The sequence below is a fragment of the Apaloderma vittatum genome, unplaced genomic scaffold (assembly GCF_000703405.1).
Source record: "Apaloderma vittatum isolate BGI_N311 unplaced genomic scaffold, ASM70340v1 scaffold541, whole genome shotgun sequence".
In the NCBI taxonomy this organism is placed as follows: domain Eukaryota; kingdom Metazoa; phylum Chordata; class Aves; order Trogoniformes; family Trogonidae; genus Apaloderma; species Apaloderma vittatum.
The window spans coordinates 19,528-45,054 of record NW_009698311.1 but is presented as its reverse complement, the minus strand read 5'-3'; the positions used below and the strand labels follow the sequence as shown (position 1 = coordinate 45,054).

General features: G+C 40.9%; 1 protein-coding gene across 1 annotated transcript in view; it reads left to right on the top strand.

Moving 5' to 3' along the window:
• Positions 1-25,527, top strand: part of LOC104280333 (cGMP-inhibited 3',5'-cyclic phosphodiesterase A-like) — a gene marked incomplete at its 3' end in the record, with an annotated part of 70,351 nt that overhangs the window by 26,173 nt on the left and 18,651 nt on the right. The gene's annotated exons all lie outside the window — the stretch shown is intronic.

Here is a 25,527-nt window from a genome sequence, read left to right as displayed (position 1 = left end):
ATGCAAAACAAACATCTTTGAATCAAGCTGGTGCACTAATAATTGTAAGATTAAAGTCTTCTTCTATTGTGGCATCTTTTTTTCTTTCTTAACTTAAAAAAGTCAACCTGTTTTGGGAAGACTTGATTTTGGTATCCCGCTGGTTTGTAGATACAAGCAAATGAGATTTGGCGTTGGGAAATTTTCAACCTATACTGAAGCAGGCAGATAACCTTAATAACATCATCCTATTTCTCAATTCACCTGGCTTGTCGCCTTCTAGTAACTAGGAGATATTCCCTGGTTAGCTTTGGTATCCCTGTGCCATGCTACATCACTGCATAAGCATTGCAGTTAGACTACCCAGCATCTGTGTTTCATGGCAAGTGTCAGTGGCCTTGACTATCTGTAATTGCTCAACTATTTACTTGCCTTCTGTGTTTTGCTTTCCCCCTTCTGTCTCTGAGTCAGTTGGAAAATGATTACTAAAATTCAACTCTTTTCATATGAGGGAGACACCAGGTGCAGTGGATATAGTTCAGAGAAGATAGAGCAAATTTCATCTCAAAACCAAACAACAAAAAAACACCCCAACACAGTTAGAACGAAAAAAGGAGCACAGTTTGGCAGGATGAGTGCAGAGGCCTCAAGTTACAGAGAAATGAGGCTGTTTCCGTCGTGCCACAGCAAGAACAAAGCACTTGTGTGAGCTCCTTTGAGCAGCTGGGCTAGCAGGGAGACAAGGGGAGGCAGCGGCAAGTCCGCTCAGGCAAGTAAATCTACCCCAGCGCCTCGAGCCTGGGGTTGGGGCATGATGGAAACTCCATCCTCGTGCTGATTGACATGAACACTTTCCCTCTTGCTTGAGATAAAAGTGTCTCGTCTTTGCACTGTCATGAAATAGTTCGATACTGTACGATGTGGAAACACTGCATCTCTCAGCAGCCTTGCAGAAAACTGCACCAGGCAGGTTGCTTTTCTGCTCTTTGGCAATGTCAGCCACTGCCACAGCACTAGCTAGATGTGCAGCTCATGGCAGAGGAGTGACAGCTCCTTGAAAAGAGCTCCTGACCCAACTGGCCTGCTTTCTCCTTCTGCTTTCTTTTCTGTGGACACAAAAAAGTCCTCTGAACTAGTGAACCAGATTTAATCCTGCCTGTAAATTGTTAGCAACACTGCCTCCGTAGCCAGCTGCAGAGTGTTTATCACCGACGAAGCTGTGGGAGCCAAAAGAAAGCGGTCTTTGATTTACCCGTCTCAGATGACGTAGCAAAGATGTCAGGAAAATCATTTAAGGACCTCTTAACTGACCAGAGTTACTGAGTTTGTAGCAAACTAGGGATGGTATGATGTCCATTTGGCACTGCTCCTTTTCCCGTGGTAGATGTGTTGTAACCCTTTTTGGAAAGTGTCTGGGTTTTGCATGTCAATGTGCTAATCAAATTTTAGGTAAATGAATACAACAAAAGACAATCAGTGCTCCAGTACTTTTCTCAAAAAGCTCCATTCCGGCTGGATGCACAAATATTTTTCTTGTATATGAATCTTCTTTACCATAATAGAAATTGTGAAGGGCAGAATAATTTCCCTTATGTTGTTTAGATTATTTTCTTCTGCATAATTTCAGAGGGGGAGAAATGCCAAAGTCTCTGTGCTTGCATGTGTATGAGTCAGTGAGTAGATGTATGTTTTATTCATCTCCTTGTTTTCAGACTGGAGATATTGCAGCACCCAGCAGGCATTACTCAGGTGTATCTGTGTGTCTGACAAAGAACTCTGGTATTTCATACGGAACCCTTTGCCCCATTTCACTGTAGTCCCCTTCAAGGTTACTATGTAGCTTGTTTTCTTTAATATTACTTTACTTGTGGAGCTTCCCTCCAGACCCTCAAAACCAAATTTTAAAAAAAGATAATAGCTGAAGTAGAAAGTAACTAAGACCAAGAAGGGGGTGACAGGAAACCCTGTTTTGCAGAGGAGCCTGGATAGAAATGGAAGGAAAACAAAAAAACAAACAAAAAACCCCAGTATCTCTCCATTTCATCTTCCTGACAGTTTGGGATTCATCTGTGTGGGTTACCCTGTGCCACTCTACAGTGAGACAGCAGTGGAAGTGAGCGATGTAGGTATCAGATGTCCTCCACTCCCTTCTCATTCTCTTAGCGTGAATTCAAATATTTTGAAGTTTAATACACTTAAATTCACGCACTGATTTTAACAAGAAACCTGAGTGGACTTCAATGTAAATCATTAGAATGCCAAATAACTGAGGTCACATTTTTGAATGGTTGTTTATGCCAACAATTTATGAGCGGAGGAAATAAACCTTTTCTGAACAGCTTTCCTAACAGAAAGTGTGACTTAAGCCAACAGAAATGTGCAAATACATAGTTTAGTGCCAAAACTGCCTTACATGAATTAGATTTATTATACATCAGACAGAAAGAAATTCAAACATTTGCTTCAGCCTTCATTCTGTGTTGAGATTTGAGCATGGGAGGGTGCAATCTCTGCAAGATAAACTGCTTGGGAAATTAAACTTTGGGAGAACCGCCCCCACCCATGACATTTTTTGCAGTCAGGCTCGTGTGATCTCCTGTCATTAGAGCGCGGGTGAACTTCCCCGAACCCTGACATTGCAGCTCTGCTCAGTGTCACAGCTACAGTATGTCAAGCTCAACAAAATAAACCTCCCACCGGAAATGGCTCCTCTTTGAAGCTCCCAAACTTGCTCTAGTCTTAGTTTTGAAAAAGCAATATCATAGATCAAATACACTGAAAAGTTATTTCAAGCTACTTTTCTATGATAAAGCACTATGGTTTGGCCACTGCTGTAAGTGCAGATGTATTCATTGCATTCCAGGCTTTGCCAGTGCTTTATTTTATTTATGGCTTGCTCCTTTCTTTTTTTATTTTTAATAAGTGTTGGTAAAATTTGTCACATTGCTCCACACTAAAGACTTCAGCACAGTGGTAAGTTAAATTAAAAACTCTTCACCATGATATATGTGCTGGGTTGGCCAGCATGGCAGAGAACACAGGGCTTAGCAAAAAGGCAAATTCACAAATGTTAATTAGCTACCCTTTGCCAGAAATAATTTAGTCTTGATAAATTTGGAAAGTTAAAGCAATAATGGCAAAGCTCAGCTACAAGTACGGAGTGTTTCTGCATAAGCCAACGCTGGGTGCCCTGACAGAGCTCTTAGTTGTAGTGGCCCCAATTTCATGAGATGCTTTACTGTAAGCACAGTTATAGTTTGAAGTCTACATGTGGCTTCTCAGTGGTTTCCTATTTACCTGGAAATCCTTTCTCTCTTGCTGTGATGATAGTGAAAATGTGGCTAAAGCAAGGTTTTAGGTACTCATCTTATTGAGGTATACTGCCAGCAGTCAAAATTACGTTCTCTTGAAAAAATCATTAATTGTACACACCGAAGCTTAGGTTCTAAAGTTTGCTATAAAGGTGTTAAAGACCTTAGTATGAGAAATTAATTTAGCAATACCATTATGAATTAACTCAGTAATGAAGTAAACACTTGCTTTAAAAAAAAACTTGCTGAATTGGATGGAACCTATGTTACTTAGTTTTTCCTCTTTGGCATCTTTTTGGAGAGGGTAACTTTACACTCCCTTGGTGATCCACAACTTTACATGGCTGTTATGTCAGTAATGTAATCAAATGACCTGTAATTTCTTACCGTTGTTCATCCTAATACAGAGATTTTATCTGGAGCCTTTGTCATTTTTATCTTTCCCAGTATATTAACATTTTTGCACTTTTAGTCTAGTGGAAAGGTTTAGTTAGCTTGTTTGCTAACAGCCTATAAAAATGTGAGCATAGTACCTGTATTGTAAACCTTTGGTTGAGCTGGAGTCTGTGATTTATAGCAGTGTTGTAAAACTCTGTGAAACTGTCCCTGGGATGAGGATGCTCAGTCTTGGGAGGAAGCTAGTGAGGGCTCCGCGGGACCCTTTCACGCACTTGATAAGGATGGTTCTCTATGCTTCACAAATGTGATAAAAGGGGACTTTGCCAGCACTTTAGTCATCAGTACACGAGGCAAGGTTTTCCGTATTTTACCTTCCTTTGCTGGGTCTGCAGTGGCTGCCCGGATTGTGTCAAGGCCACATTCTTTCCACTGCCAGAGGTGTTTATGGTGCTATCAGCTGTGAATTGGGAATCGCAGAGCTCTCAGCGAGGAGTTGGCAGACAAACAGTGAGAGAGGAATCATCTCAAATGCCGTGACTGCGTGGATGTCCTTGGGTTTTTATTAATTTTTTGTTATTAACAACTCAGGGTTATAATTCAGGAGTCTGAAAACACTTTTAAAAGCCTTTCAGTTTACCTTAACTTCAGTGAAGGTGATGATTCTGGGTTTGCAAGAATCGAACTAATGCAGGTTAAACAAGGCCTGACTCCCCACCATGCACAGAGACAACACAAGCAATTAAAGCAATTAATGTGTAATTGGTTCTGTGTTTGTATGCTGTTATCGGCAGATCAACTGATTTACTATCCTTGAGGCCTCCAAGCTTAGAGGAGCCCTTCAGGGCAGCCTGTCAACCTGCAGTGCTGGATTTATTCCAGTCACGGCCAGATTGAAACACCCCGCCCTAGGTTGGGCCTTCACTGGTTTAGCTTGCTCAGCTCTAGTCTTCAAACTGAAATATGGAAGAATCTTCAAGAGGGAGCAGCCTCTCTGGGAGGGCAGTGAAAGGGAAAGTGGCTTTCTCGAGGCCTGGGTATTTACTTCACATGTTTCAGGTGAGCCTGGCAGAGGAAGATACTAGAGAGATAGATTGCTTGCCTGGAGAGCAGAACAGTGCACCTGAAAAACAGGAAATAGCAGTAGGAAATGCTATCCGTTCAAGAATAAACAAATATTTGTAGAGAGGAATCTGTGAGTGGCACTGGTTTCCTCCCACACTACTACTTGTTGTCAAAGTGACGGGCTCCCTTTGAAGAAGTTACATTTAACATATGCATATTACAGTGAATGTCAGCTTCTGAAAAATCCTCACAAACCTTGACAATGAGATTCGTTTCAGAATCCCACATTTTGGCTACCTGTCTGGATTATTTGTTATGTAGAAGCTGACAGTTCCTGAGAGTGGAACTTCCGAGGGTGTCCCTAGAAAGTGTCACAACAGCCTTTTCTTGTCTTACCTGAGGAGCTGCAGGATCTGCCACTGCTTCAGAAGGTGAAAATTGTGCACTTGCCTCATGCACCTGGGGAGACTGGCTTTCTTCTGAGTGAAAGACTGTATTGGGTGGACGAGGCATCTTTCTACCTTTGAAGATAACACAATCCTCTGGATGACTAGTTACTGGGGTTGTATTTCACATGAGTTTGTTGAAGTATCAGCCTGGGATCAGTGAAGGAAGGCATGAAAATGTCTTATTTATTGTTGAATGTAAGCTCAGCTGGAGGTTTCTCTAAGCAGAACCACTGAGTGGGATTTAGTTGTGAAGTCTGAAAATTGTTTATATTTAAAACAGACATGACGTGATGCAGACCTCGGAGATACAATGAGAATCTGGGAAATCTTTGTCTTGTCTGTCACCTTTAAGCTTATGCATCTACAGCTTCAAGTAGAGGCTTAATACCCATAAAATTATGGAAGGATGCTTTTGTTTGTGTGGTTTATGAATTCAGTAAACAAATGTTAAATAGAAGTGATACTACCTGAAATGGCAGCAGGAAAATATCTGTACCTCTTCTCCATCCTCTGATTCATTCCTATGTCAGGATTTATGACTAACTCAGTTAAGCACACCCTTTCCTCATAATCGCCCATGTGCTAGCAGAAGGTAGTCAATTGTCAGGGATTTTGTTCATTTCTGGATTGGCTGCCTGAGAACATAAGGATTTCGGGAGAAACTGTGGAATTACCCATAAATTTTCTTAATTGAATTGAGCATAAGCTTTCAAGCTTAAGAAAACTTCCCAGTTTCTAGGCAGAGCTGTCTCATTGCAGTTATTTACACAGTGCTGCTTTGACTTGCTGCTAAAAAATTACACTGAGGCAGAGATTAGGAATTCAAAGGGCAGTTTTGTAAGCAAAAATGCCTCGGTTTCATTCAGTAAGAGGAGATGCAGTGAAGGAGGGAGAAAGTGGAGGGGGAAGTGAGCAGGGGAAAGAAAAAGGACTGTTACTTCAGGCAGGTTTGCATATGTCAGTCAGCAAGACCTTGATCCTCTGGAGCCGTAGGAATATACTCTGTGTTACAGCACTTCAGTGAGAGGGCTTAGAGCACGTAACATAGGTGGCCTTAGATGGCAGGTCAGCCTCCTACCTCCATCTCTCCCTCCTCATCATTACCCGTCTTGCATGGTTCTGGGTCCTAATGTTTTGAGAAATAGTATTGAGGGAATTGAGTTTCTTTCACGAAGCTACTATAAAATTTCGCATCCCTTGTTAAAAATAATTCAGAAGGTCCTCAATTCAGGGTTTAAATGTGGTGCATGGAGGACACATCCATCCTTTTAAATGTTTGATTTAGGCTCGTGTACTGTTGCCCTTTTCTGCATTTTAGTGTGAATTGTTAGTAGAGATCAAAACTAAAGAAGTCTTTGCTAATTTAACACAAAAAGATGCTTACTTGTTCTGCATGTGTGCATGTTCATAGTGCTATTCTAGCTCATCACAGAAAAGATAACTTACAGTACAGACTTACAGTGTTGGCATTTTACATGAGTATTTGGGGACTTCTCTGTGCCCAACGGCACAGAAACTATTCTTAGGAGCAATATTTCCCTTCTATTAAATGTAATGTAAAATTAGTAGCTGCAGCTTATTATCCCTGCAGGATTTGAACATCATTTGTACAGCATCTTAGGTCATTTATCTCTTACCATCATCGAATATTTGCATGAGATTTTACTTAAAGTAGTACAGTATGGATTTCATTTTGTTCCAGATCAATGTGCAAGAAAGCCAGCTGAAGTAGCCAAGTGGTGTGTCTTCCATACCATGCAAAGTTACTGGTGTGTTGCTGGAAGTTTTCTCTCTTTCACTGAATTCTACACAGAGAGATTTGTTCCTTGTGTATGAATTTTCAGCAACCTAAAAGAGTGATAAGGTAAAATAACAGAGAGGATATAATGTGTACTGCTTGATAGCTTGTTAGCAGTCTCTGAAACTGGGATGCAAGGGAAACCGTGGCAGCTCAGCAACCTCAGGGACAAGAAGTTGCAGTTGCCTTCTGTGTAAGCTTTGGGACTTGTCAATAGAGCGAGTACCACGAGGTGACAGACTCCTGCTCTTTGCCAGACCCAAGATCAGCTGAGCAGTGTTCTTCATTTACCTCGTGTGCTTGGAACTGTTCCCCTTCCGTAAGAGAGCTGAAAACTTCTGAAACAGACAGTTACTTTGAAAACCTTCAGTAGCTTAAGGGAGAGCAAGAGATACTGCTTCTCAAGAAGGTCTGCATAGGCAGGAGTGGGAGAAGACGCGTTCGCCTGCGCTGCTGCGCACATAATTACGGGTCTCTGGGCTGACAGCGCTGCCGCAGGTTTTTAGTAACACCAGCCTGAAGTGCACACGCACCATGGAAGGCTGCATTCCTCCCCCTCCTGCCCAAGGCTTTTGCTTTTTGGGGGGAGGTGGTGGTTGTTTTTCTGCGCCTGCTGACGTCAACAAAATTGCCAGATGGCATTTCAATGCTTTGCAAAGAGACAGGAGTCTTTTATTACCGGGGTCACATGGATCCCATTCATTTGCATTCCCAGAAGTGGTCTAAAGCTTTTGCTCGCTGTATGGGCAGAGAGTGCTCTGCACCTTCCAAAGACCCAGAGGGCCTTCTGTGGGATATCGTTACCTTAAGTGAATCCTCTCCGAGGCATGCGTAGATGAATGTTTTGCTTCACATTCATTTGGCTACCAAATATCGAAAGCTTCCAGGCGATTGTGCTTTGCAGAGGTTTTGTGGGTTTCCTTTTAAAGTGACAAAGGAATACTTTTGTGAACTTAAGGTGATAAACAGACCTATGACTTAGCTCTGAAAAGGTTTTTTATTGTCCGTCAGATTCGGGTGACTCAGTGGCTTGCAGAGTAAATGTGCAAGTCCAACACTGTTATAAGTATTAGCAGTGAAGAGAAGCTATCTGGCTTTTGATTTTGAAGCTTTCAGGCTCTAACATTAGAGCTGGACTGTGACATGATCAATGCATTGAAATGAAATGTAGTCCCTTTATACCCCTGAACAGATGACTGGAAACTTGGTTTCAGGTACACAAGATTAAACCAATTTACTTTGCTGTGCTTGAGCCATCCCCCCAGCAGCTGGGCAGGAGACATGGCAGTTCTTGAAGAACAATCTCTTACTGACATGGTAACTCCAACAGTAGCCCCCTTGTCTGGCAGCTAAACCAGAAGAGAACGAGCTTGTTAGTAGATTTCCCATGGACTGAGACCTTGGAGAAATGATCCTGAAGGAACCTGCAAAGCCCATAGGGGAACATGTGGATGCTGGAGAAGGAAAAGCCAAACAATATTAAGGAGCACGAGGCAGTGGAAGCCACCTGCTTCTTGCAGATTATAAAGCTGGTCCTGAAGATTCTCAGGGAAAGGAGAGGAGAAATGCCTTTCTGTCTGAAAATGAAACATGGGAGCACTTTTTATTTTTCCTTGAGGTAGACGTAAGTTACCTCAGCTGAGGCACATGGGCTCTGTGTTTATGTAGAAGGAAGGCTAAGTAGTCTGGTTTTGACTCCTGCATCACAATGTAAAACTAAAACTCCCCTAAACCTGTATGAGATTACCATAGGCTCCAGAGTGAGCAGTAATCTTGGCTCACAAACCAGCTTTTAATTACTATTTTATTTTCACCCAATTTCAGCTTTCAAATGTGCCCCTGTGGTGCCTTCTTGCTCAGAATACACTGCAGTGACAGAGATGTGCCTAAGTTTCCAAGGGCTGTCTGAAAAAAAAAATGGTGTAGCATAACCCTATGATCTTTCCAAGTGTGAATATTTTATGGCTTAACAAAGTGCTATTGAAAGGCATGAAACAAGCAGCATCACATACTCCCCTTTCCTGCTTGATAAGCCATGTGTTAATATTGCTTACCCTTGTCTTACCAATTTTCCAGCTGTATGACATGCACTAAGTTCTGGTGATTTATCATGGTATTCTGTGTATGTTAAGCATTGCTGCAATTCACATGGTGTTAAGTGCTTACAGAAGAACACACAAATAAATCTAATGAATTATTGGACTCTTTAAGTTTGGTACCATAATATTCATATTCATGACTAGGAAGTGGAGAAATCATTTTAAGCTGGCTCAGAGCAGACTGGTTGATGTTGCAGAGTACAAAGAATAATAACCAATTTGACCCTGCTTTTATAACTCCATTCTTCAGCTGGGGGAAAAAAAAAAACAAACCAAAACCAGAAAAGGGTACAGTTTCTTTAGGGCTGGTGTCTTAGGGAAACTTACTGCTCATGCTGTGCTCCACTACCTAATTTAATTTCACAGAGGAGTAAAGATTGGCGTTCACATTGTGATTCACAGATCACGGAACAGGAAGCAGCCTGTCAACTTCTAGGGAGCTGAACGAGGGGAGAGTTGCTTAGAGAAATACAAAAAATCTGTTTTGTGAGAGTATTTGGCTCCTGAGTACAACAGGCAGACTTCAGTTCTGCTGTGACTCGTGGTGAACTTGGAGGAGTCACTCTGCAGAGTAATTTGCCCCTGAGGTTACCAATTTGCAGAGTCTTGAGTGAAGATGAGTCCTTTGGTGAATTAAACAAAATGAAACAAAAAAACCAAACCCACGACCTCTTTCCTATCTAGGATGAGAGGGTTTTGAGGCTTCTATATGAATGTGCCCCTTCTGTACTTTGATCCCAAATGAGATGTATTCTAGATTTCCTTCCAGGGCCCGTGTAGCTTGTCCCTAATTGCAAATGTGTTGCTGAATACTTTGTATCCTTTTGCAAAACGTATACACAAATTTAAAGGTGCTTCTTACACCAACATGGACATGTAAACACTGTCTTTGTGTGTGTGTGCGCTTGTGCTGATATTTCATTATTAGCTTTTTTTGCAAGTAATAATGAACTCTTCAAGTCTGGTACCATTATATTCATGACTAGGAAGTGGAGAAATTATTTTAAGCTGGCTCAGAGCAGACTGGTTGATGTTGTGGAGTACGAAGAATGATAACCAACTTGACCCTGCTTTCATAACTCTTCCATTATTATTTGCATGTGGATATTCTAAGCAGCTTTATTGGTTTTAAAAATACAATAATCTTCAACCAATTTTATAGAATACTTTTGTACAGAACTCTGCACAATTGTAGATGTTTAGCATCTTCAGCAGCTCTGGTAGCAGACAGAAAAAACAGAGAGAAGAGGGAAATGTATATATATGTGTTTGACTTATTTATCTGAAAGTCTGCTTTCTTAATACAAATGTCAATCACTGCATGGGGAGTTTTGTGTTCCTATAGAAATATCTGTAATCTTCTGCTACGGAATATTTTAGTATGAAAGTTAGTTCAAAATGTTATGAGATTGCCTCCACCTCCCCGAGATACAGTAATTTCTTTGTTGTTTGGACAAGATTTTAAGATCATTGGAAAGAATGTGAACAGCGAGAGACTACTGGGCTGATACGTAAAAAAAAAAAGGTGGATGGAGATCTTTTTCCTCCCGAACTGATGGGAGCATTTCGTGTGCGCAGCAGGGTTACGGTCTCGATTTGAAGGCAGAATAGTGCCATCTGGTGACCCCTGGAAGCGGCGTTTCCACAAGTAAAGCGACAGGATCGCAATACTCTGTATTAAGTTAGGCTCAGTTATACCGTTGCTGTTACATTATACACTTTCCTGAAACACTGTCTCACTTTAAGCGTTTTTCTAGCATTAGGTATTGTGGACTATGTGCTCATTTATGGAAGCGTTTGTGCTCTAGCCTTGAATACGTACTCAAACCAGCTGCTCTGTAATTTTCTCCCTGGCATCCCCGCTATGAAGCTCTCATCCCCTTTTCCTTTTGTGATTTTCACTTCTGCAGCTGGATGTCCTCACAGTTGTGCTGCATACCCCCTCTCCTGCCCTCCTCCCTTTCCCCATGCCATTGACCCTGTAAAACACCAAGCGGACTGTCAGGGAGGCAGTAACCCTCAGAAAGAAAGACGAGTGACATTTTGGGCTTTATTGCTCCATCCCTCCTGGGAACTCCTGGCCTTCATCGCTTGCTTCATAAGCGAGGCGGTGGCTCCATTCCAGCAGAAGACCTGCGCTCTGATCTCCTTTCTCATTACGTTCTCATCAGCGGAGAAGGGCTGGCGTCCAGATCCTCACCAATGCTAGCTCTGCCTAAGGGGAAGCAGAGTTCATCCTGCTGCTCTGGAGCTTTGTGGGATTTCACAGGGCTGTCAGCGTGGTGCAGGGAGAAAAGGTTGCGTTATGTTAAAGGTGGATTCATGAATTGTTTATACAGAGCTAAACGAACATCATTTTACAAGCAAAAAATAGTTGCACTGTGTGGTTAGCAGTCTGCCAATGGACAGGTTTTATTTATTTAAAGTAATTTGTTCTGTGCACTCGGTGAAATGTCCTTTAACTGGTTCTCATTTAGGCTGGTCACATAAGCCAGCCCTTAAAGCAGAGTAGAAACCCCTCAATTATACGTAGGTTCAGAACATGATTTTATCTTTCTTCACTGGTTACTAAGTACACCCAATCCATACAAATCAGGCTTCAGAGTTAAATATGAAGTCTTGTTTGTAACTTGTCTGTTTGGTTTTAGCTGGCATGGGCTCATATGGTTCTCTTTATACACAAAGGATTAACTACTCTTTAGAGAGCTTTTGATCTGCATTTCCTTCTCTGTTTAAAAAAAAAAAGAAAGAAAGGCCAACTAAATGTTAATTCCTTTCTTTCCAATTAATTCCTCTCCCCTATTTAAACTGAACTATTAACATATTTAGGTGGCTATGTATAGAATTGGATCATTATATAGTTAGTTATGGCTTAAAAACATTTGTATCATGTCAGAGAAATCTAATCCTCATTGAAGGCATCTTTCCTAAAAAGCAGAGTAAAGTGTGACCTCATCATGCTGCTGCCTTCCTCTGACACCTTGATTTTTTTTGTCAGGAAATCTAACACATTGCTTTGATCTGTCAGGGAAGATTAAGAGGGCAAGTGGATAAAGTGTTGTGTGTGTTTAATTTGGTTGGATATTTCACTTTACTCTAATGTCATAAAGAATGTTTCAGCTTTACTCTCTACAGCAATCATAGCTGGCATTAAAAGAAGAAAGAAACACAGAATCACAGAATGTTAGGGACTGGAAGGGACCTCAAAAGATCATCTAGTCCAGCCCCCCCACCGGAGCAGGATCAACTACAGTAGATCGCACAATAAAATTGTTCTCAGATTAAAGGCAGTCTTCACATTACTGGCAAAATGGCAGTGCATTGCATGAAGTGAGCATTATCAATATACATTTCCTGCTCTGTGTTAGCATTTTGCTAGGAATTACAGCAGTTAAAACAACAAATAATTTAACTGATGTAATTCTTCTTTCTAGAGAAGGTTGCTTCCTAATGTTATTGCCAAAGATCTCACCAAATACTTCAGGAGCGGAAGAGGGATGTATGGAGAAAATTGATCAGTAATTTTTTTTATCTGTTTTATTTTTTTAACTTTAATAGGATAAATGAGATATCTGGGGCCACTTGCAACACTCGAAGCAGTCAGGTTGATAATACAGAAATAGGAAGACTGAATCCATATGTTGCTTCAGCTGATTTGTCAGAGTACCGTATGGCAAACAATTTTGCTTGTGGTCTGTTTCATTTTGTTAACAAATATGTTTACATAAAACATTGCAATGAGACATGTGCGTCACTCTTCAGCAAGGTCAGTGATATGAAGTCAAGTATTTCTTGTGTTTCAAGTGGTGTTTTATCTTTGTTATGCTGAGTTTAACCTCCCAAAGTTAAAATGACTGTGGGAGGAGACCTTTAATTTCAATATGCAGCATTAGGTCACCAGTGTTAGCAAACCTGAGTATTAAAGTCTTCTTTGGGGTCTAATCTATTATGGATCAGTCCCATTTAAGTTCACAATGAGCCTCCTATTGTGAGAGACACTCTTAAGCCTCTGCTGAAGTGTGATGCCGCAAAAAGTGCAGATGTGGCCACTAGACTGTCCTGCAGGATAAGAAGTCATAACCTTTCTGAACAAAATCAGACACTTTGCTTCAACATTTTCAAAGCGGAGATTTAAGTATTGTGAAGTTGACGTGACTTCTTGTAATAAAAATGCTTTAAAACTGCTGAGACAAAGTCAAAATGAGCCCTTTCAGTTGCCAGAAGTTCCAAATCCAATATTTTTTTTTCTGTCAGGATACAAAATATTTTTGGTGTTTGTCTAAAGTTGTCAATACAGTGAGAATTCTTGAGCTGCCTAATTTCCATCACTGATTCTTGTTTGTGAGGATACTGCTGTTCTCTGTATAAGAGAGCTCTATGGCAAATTCGTGTGATTAGAAATGGTATAATCAGCAAATAGCTCAATACTAAATCCACTGATTAATAGGATTTCTCTTGCATTAAAAACACTAAGGCTTTGTACTGATGTATCTCTTCAAGTGGTTGATTTTCAGTGTTGAGAGGTTCGTATGTTGATACTGTTTTTCTATGCCTCATTTTAAAAATTCAGAGCAGCCTTTTGGCCTGCCTGCTAGAAAGTGTGAACTTCTGTATGGTTTTATGCACTGTTTCCAGCTATTTTGAAACTGGCCCCAATTGTGTGCTTCCTCTCGATTTCATCTTGTCAGTACGTCTTCCTCTTCTCCAAACTCTGGTCCTACCTTTTCTCATTCTCCATACATCCCAATACTGCTCCACACTTCCATATGTCTACGTACTTCTCTCACCTTCAAGGACAGCTGGAACCCTGTGCTGATACTGATAACATCTGATGATGAATGGTGGCTGGGTTGTGCACTGGACCTCTCTTCTGACGCTGGGGGGCTTCAACCCTCAGGAGCTGCTGCCAGGGTTGTGCACGGCCAGGGAGCGTAGGGTGCTCTGTGTGTCGTTGATCTTCTTTGTGGAGCTTGCCCGGTCTATAATCAATCATTTTGTTGTTGAGGAGATGAAGTAGTTAGTTATTTATATACTTGTGTGTATATATAAGGTATATTTATATACTCTTCCCATGGCAGAGAGGTTGGAACTGAATGATCTTTAAGGTCCCTTCCAAGCTAAACCATGCTGTGATTCTGTGTCCATATATCCAGGTTGATCCTATGTGTGTGCATCCTTGTCTGAAAAGCAGTAGCTGTCAGTGCTGCAGGTGGCTCACCTATCATACAGTGCTGCTTATTTTGTGTTGGTCCTATAGTCGCGTAGGACTTACTAGTTATTTTGCAGCAGCACTGTCACAATACGTGTTTCTTAATTGTCAGCAGAGGTAGAAGTGTGTGGGGCCTTCAGCTTTACAAGGCCAGAGTGTCAGTACCGATGATGTGTCTTCTGTGTCACATGGTTTGTGTGCTAAGAAAGAAGTGACGGTTTAAGTGGGCTTCGTTCACTTGTCCTCTTTTAAATGTGATTTCAGTGTTTCTCTTGTAACGCTTCATTAACAGTCCTAGTTATGTAGTGGATCATCTTGTTCCTCCAAGTTCATCCTACCTACTCTACTCAGTAGTAGTAAGGACTTCTATTGCGCTCAGTGGTACATCATCACACGTTTCTTACTGGAGCAGATTCAGGTGGACCACTGAAGTTGAGGCTTGCAAGAGGATTTAACACATTTAAAAAACTTGTGTAACCCACAGTTAGTTTTTTTCCTTTTCTTAATACCTACATCCAAACAAAAAACATAAGTCACTGTAGAAACAGAAATAATTGTCAAGCTGCATTGCCAGCGTAAGCACCAATGCTTTTCATGATCTCTGTCTGTTTTTTGGTCTCTATGGTTCTGTTGCCTTTTGTAAATGAGAAGCCAACACTGTTAAATTTAGATGTGAGTTTGAATCCAAGCTTTTCAAAAACACAGAAGTGTTTGGCCCTCATCAAAAAGTGCAGACCTTGAGACAGGTGGTCCAAGTTCAGTACGGTGAGATACTTGTGATGCAGAAGTACAGATTGGATCAATCTCTAATTAGAATTGAGAAGCAGCCAGCACATCATAATTAAGGACTTATGTTCATTTTCTTTTTTTTTTCTTTTTCTAAAATGCAAGTGAAGTACTGCTCACAACCCAATTAGAATTGAGAAGCAGCCAGCACATCATAATTAAGGACTTATGTTCATTTTCTTTTTTTTTTCTTTTTTCTAAAATGCACAACCCAAAAGCCACAAGTTGAAAGTAAGACTTGTCTTAGATTAAATCTGTGCACAGGACAAATCACTCACCAGCTCCATGAAAGAGATTATTGGTTGCTGAGGTAACTTATAAAGTCCTAGAGCCTTTAGCATCCACTTTGTAGACTACAGATCAGAACAGCCGTGGCTGAAAATGGCCATCTTAACACAGGCATTGACCTACTGTTGTGATCTGCTATATACCTTGTATCTCAACAGGCAAATATTTTTTTTCTCATTTGTGACAGGGAAGGCAAAGTAAGTCTATAGTATAAACTAACCTAGTCTGCTTTAAGTTGATCTTTGCAGGTCAGGGATGAAGTAGGTTGGAAGCAGTCCTCAGGGCTTGCTGGTCTGTCAGCTTGTATCTGTGCTAAGTGAAAAAAATCATTTTAATAGCACAGAAGACATGCAGAGGATAGTAGTTTATTTTTCTTGTATATAAATTACTGTTTCTCTGTGTTCTGATCTTCACTGAAGTGTCTACCAATGAGTAATGTAGGAGAGTGGGAGATTTTCACATTTAGTGCACACTTGATGTGCCCTTTGCAGGTCCTGACTTTAGATGTTGAAGTAGCTTGTACTTCAGAGAAATTACGGCTCTTTAACACTGTTGATGAAGGATTTGGGGGCTGAAAGTCCCTAAGGCTACAGTTACTTTTCTTGAATGAGTCATAATATAAGAGTCCAAAGCCAAGTCTTAAAGAAAAATGATTAATTATTTTCACAGGGGAGTTCATTAGTGACATAAAGTCATGAGAAAGGGGAGGAGGCATCTGTAACGCTACATGGTTGTTAACTGGTGTTGGTGTGAGCACTTCAAATCAGGAGAACTAAAATAATTCAAACCACAAAGTCTGATGGTGAGGAAAAAAAGTGTTAAAACTTGGCCAATTTGATTGCAGTGAGACAATCACTTCATGTTAATGAGCACAGCATTTATCCATTTTAGAAGGTACAGAATATCTCTGCCTGCCTTTGGCCACTAAATATCATTAGTGTTCCGGTCACCTAGAGAGTTTCATGAGATCTTCCTGCTTCTGTTACTAGAGCATATGCAAAATGTGACCCAAGATATACATCTGGCTCTTGCTGTCATCTCCAAATCCCTATTGTAATTTCAGTAAGAACAGACTGAATTTTGAAGACATTGTATCTACAGGTTCACTGATGATCATTTCCTAGTTTCTGACTCTCTTTCTATTCTGGTTTTCAGTGAACAGTTCTTAAAACCTCACCAAGTTTGCTTTGTTTCAGTTTATTCTGCTAATGGCAACTCCTTTTTACTATTTAAAAATATGTTTAACACTCTTTGTAGCAATTCTTTATCTCTTCCTCCTCCATCTTTTGTCTTAATTTAGAGGCTGCATTTATTTGCATAATGTTGTTAGTGATATTTAGGAATGCTGTTCTGCTTAATACTGTTAAACAGTCCCTGATGAAGGACTGAGGTGGATGTGAATCTTTAGATGGGATAGTTTTCATATATATTTCTGCACCTTGTTAACTGTGATGTCGCTTTTCAAGGTGCAAAGAGTCTGAAATATTTTGAAAGGGAGAAAATGTGGCAGTATATGGCTCCTTTGGCTTTATTTTAGTGTAATTGAGACTGTCAAGTTGAAAATGCGGAAGGATTAGTTAGTACGCAGGAGGCAGAATGGTGATTATTGCTTTCAATGGATCTTTTTTAAATTCATGCTGTGTATTTGGCTGTTCTGTTTTAGTTCACTGTAGAAGTAAAATAGCTTCCCATGCTAAGCAGGCATTTGGGATGTTAGAGCTGTAAACTCAAATGGGTAAGATCACCAGGTATTAATAGATGGTATATCCTCTGCTGTGTGAGCACGCAGTGTCCTGCTTCTGCTGGATTCCAGCTGGTGTTACTGCATCTCAAGCTGAGACCGAAGACAGTTGTCACTGTTTTCTTCACATGAACGCAAGCTATCAGCTTCAAGCTACCAATTTGTGACCATCTCATGTACAAATTGAAGAACAATAGTGTAAGACAATTGAGGACAGTCTCTGAAGTACAGAATTGTTTTCCTCAGTCTGTGTTATTCAAAGCAGATTTGAGCCCCATTTAGAATTTAATTTTTCCCATCTGCTGTGTTTTAAAGAAAAGTAATAATTTTTCAAGTTCTGAGTTTAGTTGGAGCAGTATCTGCTTTTTAAATAATAAACCCTGACTGTGACTGACTCTGTGATCTCTACATCGTCAAGTAGTTCTTCAGGCGGAATAGACCTGATAGTTTCAGATTTTTAAGGCAGCCAGATCACATGGAAAGTCCCTTGGAATTGGGTGACCGAGTCCCCAAGGCTCTGCCGAGAACATCAAACATCAGCGTCAGAGTTTCCACAGGGTTTCCAAGCTGCGACCGGTGGCTCTTAGCCAGGAAGTTCACCTCGTGCTCTTGTCTGCTTCTGGGAGCTGCTTTCCCTGGGTCCTCTTCACAGCATGCCTTATGCAGAAGGTCACCAAAACTTTCTGCGTATCTTCAGTCGAACTGGGATTTCCCCAGAAGCCTGAGCAGTGTGTGTATGGCAGGTTCCAGTTTGCCTCTCACCGTTCTGGGTGACAACCCTCTGCCTCTCTCATCTACTCTTTCTTTGGGTTTGCAGCAGCAGCTCAGGTACTTGTGCTATACTGTGGCAGGAGGAAATCTGGAAATTTAGGTGCTGCTTCATTGTCAGTACCGGCAGAGTTTAATTAATTTGAGTTCCTTTCCGTCAGATATGAATTTGATTGTGTCAAGTTATGTCCCATACTTGTGTCCACATGAGTGCAGACTTTCCTAGTCTTTAGATCTTGAATCTTACCAATTCTAATCATCCCACTCATTGAGATGATTTCTGCATCTATCGTGTTGTTGTTATTGATTGGTTGCCAACAACCACAAAGGGATTTTATTTTGTTTCATGTTACAAATCTGAGAAAGCCTGCTGGATGACCTGAAAACAAGAACTGCTAGTTTCCCTTGAAAGTTACAGATGGCATCAAAACTGTTTAGGACTAAAATATATTCTCTGTCTCTCTCTTTTTTTTTTTTTTTTTTGAATTTGCTAATGCTTGATAGATGCTTCAAGATAAAGCTTGAAGCCATGCTTTCCTGAGGGCATATGAGTTTGTCTGTTGAGTATGATAAGCAAAAGAATCCCCTACATATTTCTTTTCACATGTAGATGTCTTTGCTAAAACTGTGAGACAGACCTCTCTGAGCAGCTGTGGCCAATCAAGGGAGATGGTCGCCCAAGCCTGGGCAGTCGTCATGGTGTTATTAGTGCTAACGATCACCATGAAATCATCACCCAACGAGAGGGAAGAATTAGTTGAGGTGTAAGTCTGAGCTGCAGATGACAGTGCGGCTCGGATTAAACACAATCCTTTTCCCCTTGACATGTTGAGCAGAACGCACGAGGCCACGTGGGCGGCATGGGGAGGTGTGCACGCGAAGGGCGGGCAGCATCCTCAGGCTGTTCGGTGGCCGATTTCTGACAACCCACAGAGGTCATGCAAGGCTAGCTCTGGTTTTGTTTTTCCCAGAGGCTGTATAACTAAATCTGAACATATCAAGACAGGGAAAGGAAAAGGCCTTGCTGTACTTTCAGTGCCTGCTGCAGATTAAATGGTATCAGTTTTCTAAGAGTTTTCAGTGTGGATAGAACACTGCAGTAGTGTTCTTGTAAATGTCTGACCAATTTTTCTCAAGCGCTGAAATAATTCAACCCAGACAAATACCTGGCAGTATACATTTCAGTCTGAGCGCTTTGGCTGACAAAGCTATCATGAACTGAAAGGTCCTGTAATGGAAGAAGTTTAGTCAGCTGTGGCTGTGAGCTTTGTGAGTGGTGTCACCTAAGGTAGAGATGCAGGATGTGGCGATGGCAACTGCAGCCCCAGACAAATTGTGCTATAAATGGTGATACATTCCACAGGTCTTAAAAGAACGGGAAAAAAAAAAAAGAAAAAAAAAGAAAAAAAGCATTTCCTTCTCAAACCAGTGCCTCTTTTTTAAAGGCTCCAGATTCAATATTTGCAAAGTTTGTGATTACTCTGAATAGATTAAATATTAGAGCCATATAAGACTGATGTTGCTTTCATCTTGGTTTTCTAAAGAAAGTAGGCTTATGTGATCATGATGCTGACAAAGAGTTTCAAGCAAATGTGGCAGATGGGAGGAAGTGTCAGAGATTATTATCTTCCTAGAAATGTTATGAGAACCTATGATGGGATACCAGAGGAAGGTCCGAGTAAGTGGCCTTGCCTGATAGTAGATGACTGGCAGTTTAACAGAGTGCGAGATTAGAGGTTAGGGAGAGAGCCTTCTCAGGAGCATGCACCCCAAGCACCAATGCCTCCTGCTGACTTGCTGAGGGGACAAAAAAATTAACTCTTCAGTGAGACCCATTTCGCTAGATCCTCTGTTTGCAGAACTGTTTGTTTCTGTTTGTTTCTGCTGGCTATGCCCTGTGATCCTTGGACTCTGGCATTGTGCTGGCAAGTGCTCAGGCTACAGACACACTGCGTGTTGCGGTTGCGCTATTTTCCGCTCTGCGGATCAGTGTTCAGTGTTAATTGTTACCAGGAAGATCTGCTTTGTTATGGTGGTGCTAACCCAAGCGCCAGATAGCCAGGGTCAAAACCGTAAACGTTATGGCTCACACAAGATCTAGAGTCTTCACTCATTATGGGCTCAACTTATGTGCTTCAGTGTCTGGTTTACAGTTACGTGGCTCTGTAGGCTTTAAAGAAGCATCAAGAAAATTGACAATTGCATTGATGGTTAGGAAAGGTTTTATTTGATCCATGTGATGAGATAACGGGAAGTTGCCATATTCAGTCCTACCAAAGAATATGCCTTACCTCCAGAGAGCAGTGGAAATGCTGTCCTTCGTTAAAGTGGAGAAAAGATTCTCATAAGTGTCCTGTGTGCTCACCAGAGGAGGAAAGCACAGAAACTTTGTGTTAGTACAAACTAAGAGTAAAATAAAAATAGGAAGTCTGGGTATAACTCCAGTTCTGCAATTTTAAATACAGAAAAGTGAAATGTCAAAGAACTGTACACACACTTTTCCCCTTAGTCATTCAGTGAAAGGTGGAGTAGTTAAGTCTGTGGCGCCTTTAAAATGATTCATTATTTCCATAGAAGCCAATTCATGTTTATCCTTCAAATCGCTCTATGGAGATTAAAATAATGGAGAATTATATTTGCTTTTAATTTTGTTTCCAGACAGCTTGGCCTGAGCATTCATGATGTGACTTGGAAACTAGATCAAATTGTGATTTATTGTTGCTCGTAATTGTGTGAAGATTGAAGATGTGCTGGATGCTGCTTCTTTCCTTTTTTTTCTCTCCTTGCCTGCCCCATTCTTTCACTTACAGAGTGTTCTTGAGTGTAACGTGGTGAAAAGCCAGCATCTCTGCCTTCAGTGATTTTCCTTGTACAAGTCGAAGCAAAAGATGTTTTCTTCCCTGACATGAGGCTGTGTGAAATGAATTGTGGTTTGTGTTTGACAATTGGTTTACTTTTTTTCTTTTGGGTTTTTTTTTATTACGCTAAAATTTTGACTGATTTGGTGTTGTCATGTTAAATGTCCTTTCTTGTAGGGTGGAGAGAGTGCACTATTTTTTAGTTAAGCTGGATGAGTTCAGTTTTATGAGAATCATGTGCAAACCACCAATGGAGGGGAAAGAATTTTATTCACTGTAAGACATCTGTTAAGTATAAGGATGTCAAATCTGCTTCAAAGTGGGGTCAACTGTTTCTTAACCGGGAAAAAAATCAGAAACTAAATTTATCTATCAGGTCTTATGGATAAAGGAATTTGTTATTCTTATTTCCTAAATTCATTTTTCCTAAACAGTTTTGTCTGCTTTTTCCACTGATGAGTAAAAAGCTATTCTTAGACTTTTTTTTTTGAATGCGTAATAGAATTTAATAGGAGAAAACAAATGGGATTTTGTGAAATTTAGTATAAAGGCCTACAGAAGGTTATGCAAACTCTGAAAGATTTTTCAAGCCATGTTGCAGAATCTAACTCAAACTATTCAAACGTAAAAAATTCTAAATAATCATTAAAATTTAGCAGAATATTGTTTTCATATTGCATTTAAGAGTGCTCCTTGGAGAGAAGTTTCCTGTCCTCATAAAAATTGCCTGTGGGACATGCTACTTGTCATTTGGTCCTGCAGTGGCAGAAGCATGTGTGCTTCTTGGTATGTGATAGTTTTCTTGCAAATCCCCAGCAAGCCCCCAGCCATGAGAAGATTGCACAGTTGGTGCTGTGCACTATGCATATCCCTGATCCCTAATGCATCCTGCTGTGATCTAGCCATTTTATTTTTTGTCTGGATTCTCTAGAGGAAAATCCTCTTTTATTTCTATACATAAGAAGAAGGCCCAAAACACAGGACAAGTGTATTTGGGCCCACTTAGGAGTTCTGGGTGGTACCACAGCGTAAGATACCCACCTTGATATAAATTTTAAGGTAGAAGAGAGAAGCACAAAACTAGCATTGTAGGGAATTTATTTTGCTCCTTACCTTAGTTATCAATGAGCATGTTTAGCTGATCTGGTTTTGCTTGTGTTTCGAGCCCGTTTGCTTTCTCATTCTCATGCCCTAAAGCATTTTAGTTTTAGTCACTGCATGACATCGCTTAAATCAGAGTTGGAATGAAGTCACAAAGTGAACAGTAAGCCAGTCTTTTCCAAAATTTATGGGAGGAGACTGTGTCCACAATTATTAGGACAGATTGGTAAATGAATATTGACCAATGTGAAAACAAATTCACCTTAGCTTAGCTCTTTTTTTCTTTTATTTTGTTTTATCAAATTAGTTGTTTGTTAGTGTTGATTGCAAACATATTATTCATGCTTCTGTTCCCAAGCATCCAGCCTTTGAGTTTCAATGAGTAAAGTGGTTTGGAAAGAATCCAGATCAGTTCATGCAGAGGCTATGCACGTCAGTAGAAAACTACTTACAGAATCTGAGCATGGATTTTGTACGTACTTTAACCCTAAAAAAAGACTGTGCGTATATATATGTGCACATGTATATATGTGCATATTTACAATTACATCAGTCCAAAATTTTCAGCAAATCACTGTGTTGTTTCACATCACCATACATATTGCAGAAAAAAATCAGGTTTCATTGTCCTTTAGGGAAGCTCATTTTAGTTTACTTTCTAATGGTTTGCAACAGTTCTCATCTGTTTTGTAGTAGGGAGTCTGAAAAATAGAAGATTTTTAAATGTTTTCATGCATTTAATTTGTAACTGTGTTTAGAAAATAATAATTTAAATACATGCAATTTTTCCTAGTCAACCACTCTAAATTCATCCTGAGATATATGTGAAGTATTCAAACTGCTTGAAAAAGAAACTGTTTTCCTATATACAAGTTCTGTGCAATTACATGACAACATATAAACCATACCAATTTAGGATGTGATCTTAATATACTGGAATTGGTGGATCAGAGTAGTGTTCGCCCTCTTCTGCTTCTTTCTTCAAGAGGAATTTGAGATTGATCTTTTCTCCTTTTACATATGCTCTCGTTCCAAGGCTTCAAAGTGTTATGAGTAGTTCAAACAATACTATAACTATGATATGTGCAAGTCCCATTTAAAGCAGCTCACTACAATACAGTGATGTCTTTGAAATACTCTGTAAAGTGTTTCAACTTTGAAGTAGTGTGCAATGCAGTGTGTCATGTTGCACAAATGGGTAATTGTTGATGTTTTACGGTGACCCTGACTGGGCCGTCCGGCCAGGATATATGTCTCCTTTTAGCCTTAGTGAGAAACACTTGGCGTGCACCTTCTTACAGGTAGAGAGCTGACCTCTCTGGACTTTCTCCATGCAGGCAGTATGGATGGCTGTGAGAGTTTCATGTGAGAGGTCAGCTGAAAGTGTTGGATCTGCAGGTCAGACCCTTTTGGGTCAAACCCACAAAAGATCCTGCCACCTTGCTGTATGAATTGGGCAGAGGGTGAGGTCGTATCGTACCTCCTGTTGCCCAGCCCTGAAGCCTTTCCCAGGTACAAGGCACACTTCGAAGAGAGAATCACTTCATTTGTACTGGTTACACAGAATCATAGAACCATTTAGGTTGGAATAAGATTATAGGGTCCAACCATTAACCTCACAATGCCAGGTCCACCACAAAACTGAGTCCCTAAGCACCACATCTACACGTCTTTTAAATACCTCCAGGAATGGTGACTCAGCCACTTCCCTGGGCAAGTGTTCTGGTGGGGCATGAGCCAGGCTGTCTTTTTGCGGAGAGGTGCAGGCACAGCTCTGGAGGGAGATTTAACATGGTGTGTGGTGTCCCTCTTCCTGGGCCGTGTGTCCGCAGCACCAGCTGCTCGCACAACTCAGCACAGCCTGGCACTTGAGTGGGACAAATCTACTGGGACCCAGAGTCAAGGCAGAAGTCACCAAGACGTGACAATGCCTCCTCACATGTCAGAGTCCATGTGGCAGAAATTCATCACTAAGAGAAGGGCTCTCCATCTCCCTGCTTGGTGCTAATCATGGAGAACAATGCTGGCTGCTTTGCAAAATATTAGTACTGCTGTACAAAATCTGGGCCTCTGCTTAGGGCCGGCTGAGTCAGACTTGTTTACTTCATTGAAGTATTAATCTCTGTCTCTGATTGGCAGTCAACAACTCCAGTCTCCAGGCTTAATAAAATTTAAAACTGTAGATTATGCACTTTTGCTGAAAATATGAGGCTTCTGTCGCACTTCGAATGATGTATTCTCCCTCACTTCCCTTTGGTCTGTTTTTCAGGGCTGAGGTTAAGATAGATAATTAATACCTCCCATCCCTAGCCTTGTCTTTTAATTTAAGAATTTTCTTTAACATCTGCCAGACTCTTCTGCATGCGCTCCTGAGAGGTTAAGCAATGAAAAAGCCATTAAATTAACTTCAGCCATTAATTTTTTTCAGTAGGATGAAATAGCACTTCAGTATATCAAGTAGCTTCTGGTTTATTTCATATCATGATAAGGAAATGTGGGAAGAAGAGGCTAGTTTTCTGTTTCTGTGAGAGGATAGTGAGTGAGGAGGCCCTGTCTTCTGGTCCTGCAGCTTGCCTCTGTGTTAGCGAGAAGTAGGACACAGAGAATGAATCATTGGAGGGAGACAGCTGTTGCCAAGGGCCTGAATTGGGAAGATAGCAGGGAGAGGCTTAGCTATGCTTGGCTAATATATCACTTTCCTCAGAAATACTTTGCTATTGCCTGTGAAGCCTTTTCTGAGAATGAAGCAGTGTCAAGCTCTGTTACACTGTGCTTTGATGTGTTGTAAGGTCCACGAATGCTGTCACTTGTGAGTCACTCCTGGCCAGGGATCTGATCACCCTCCTGCTGAGCAGTCTGCCCTGTTCTCTGTGCTATGTACTTGCCACTCCAAGAAACCCGTATGCTCTTTTCACAGGCATAACTTCCCCACTTGGAAAATGGTGTATCTTAGATATCTCTCAGAAATAACATGAAAACAAATTAGTACAAAATCTTCTGGAATGGTCTCTCTGCCAAACTGCGTGTTATACCTGCTGAAAAGTCCCAAACAGTAGGGCAGGATTGAGCTTATGTGTAAAGAAACATAGCAAAGGGAAAAAAATGGTTGATCTTAGAGCATCTTGAATTGGCGATTCCATGCAGAATTGATGGTGATTTATAATGCACCAGTTATTGAGGCTGAAATGCCACTGCGGCAGTGAAAGTTCACATGCTTCGTGCCTTTCCAGTTGTTCTACTTCTGTGTGCATCCAGTCTCATTCTTCTAGCAGATTTTAAGGATCTTCAGTCTTTTGCAACTACATCATATAGCTTTCGTTTCACAGACTTGACAACTTCCCTGCCTTTGGCAATAAAAGAAAAGATTAGTGCCAATAGGTTGCCCTACTGAGTTTTGGGACAGATGGTAGTTGGAGCTGCTGAATGTCAGGAAGTTTTGAAGGAACTCAAAGATGCATTTATGGATCAAGCCTCTTGTGCATGCACTGGAAACCCAGTGTTAGATTACCTGTGTGCATGATGGGTGGGCTACACGTATGAGGACAGTTTGCCTGGGCCACAGTTTGCAGTGCGTGATTTACAGATCAGTTATGTACTTTTATTGGGTAGGGTGTGTAAGGTTTGCCAATGATCTGAGCTGCTTCTTGGCATTGTTTCTGCTTACACATCACTTTGATTA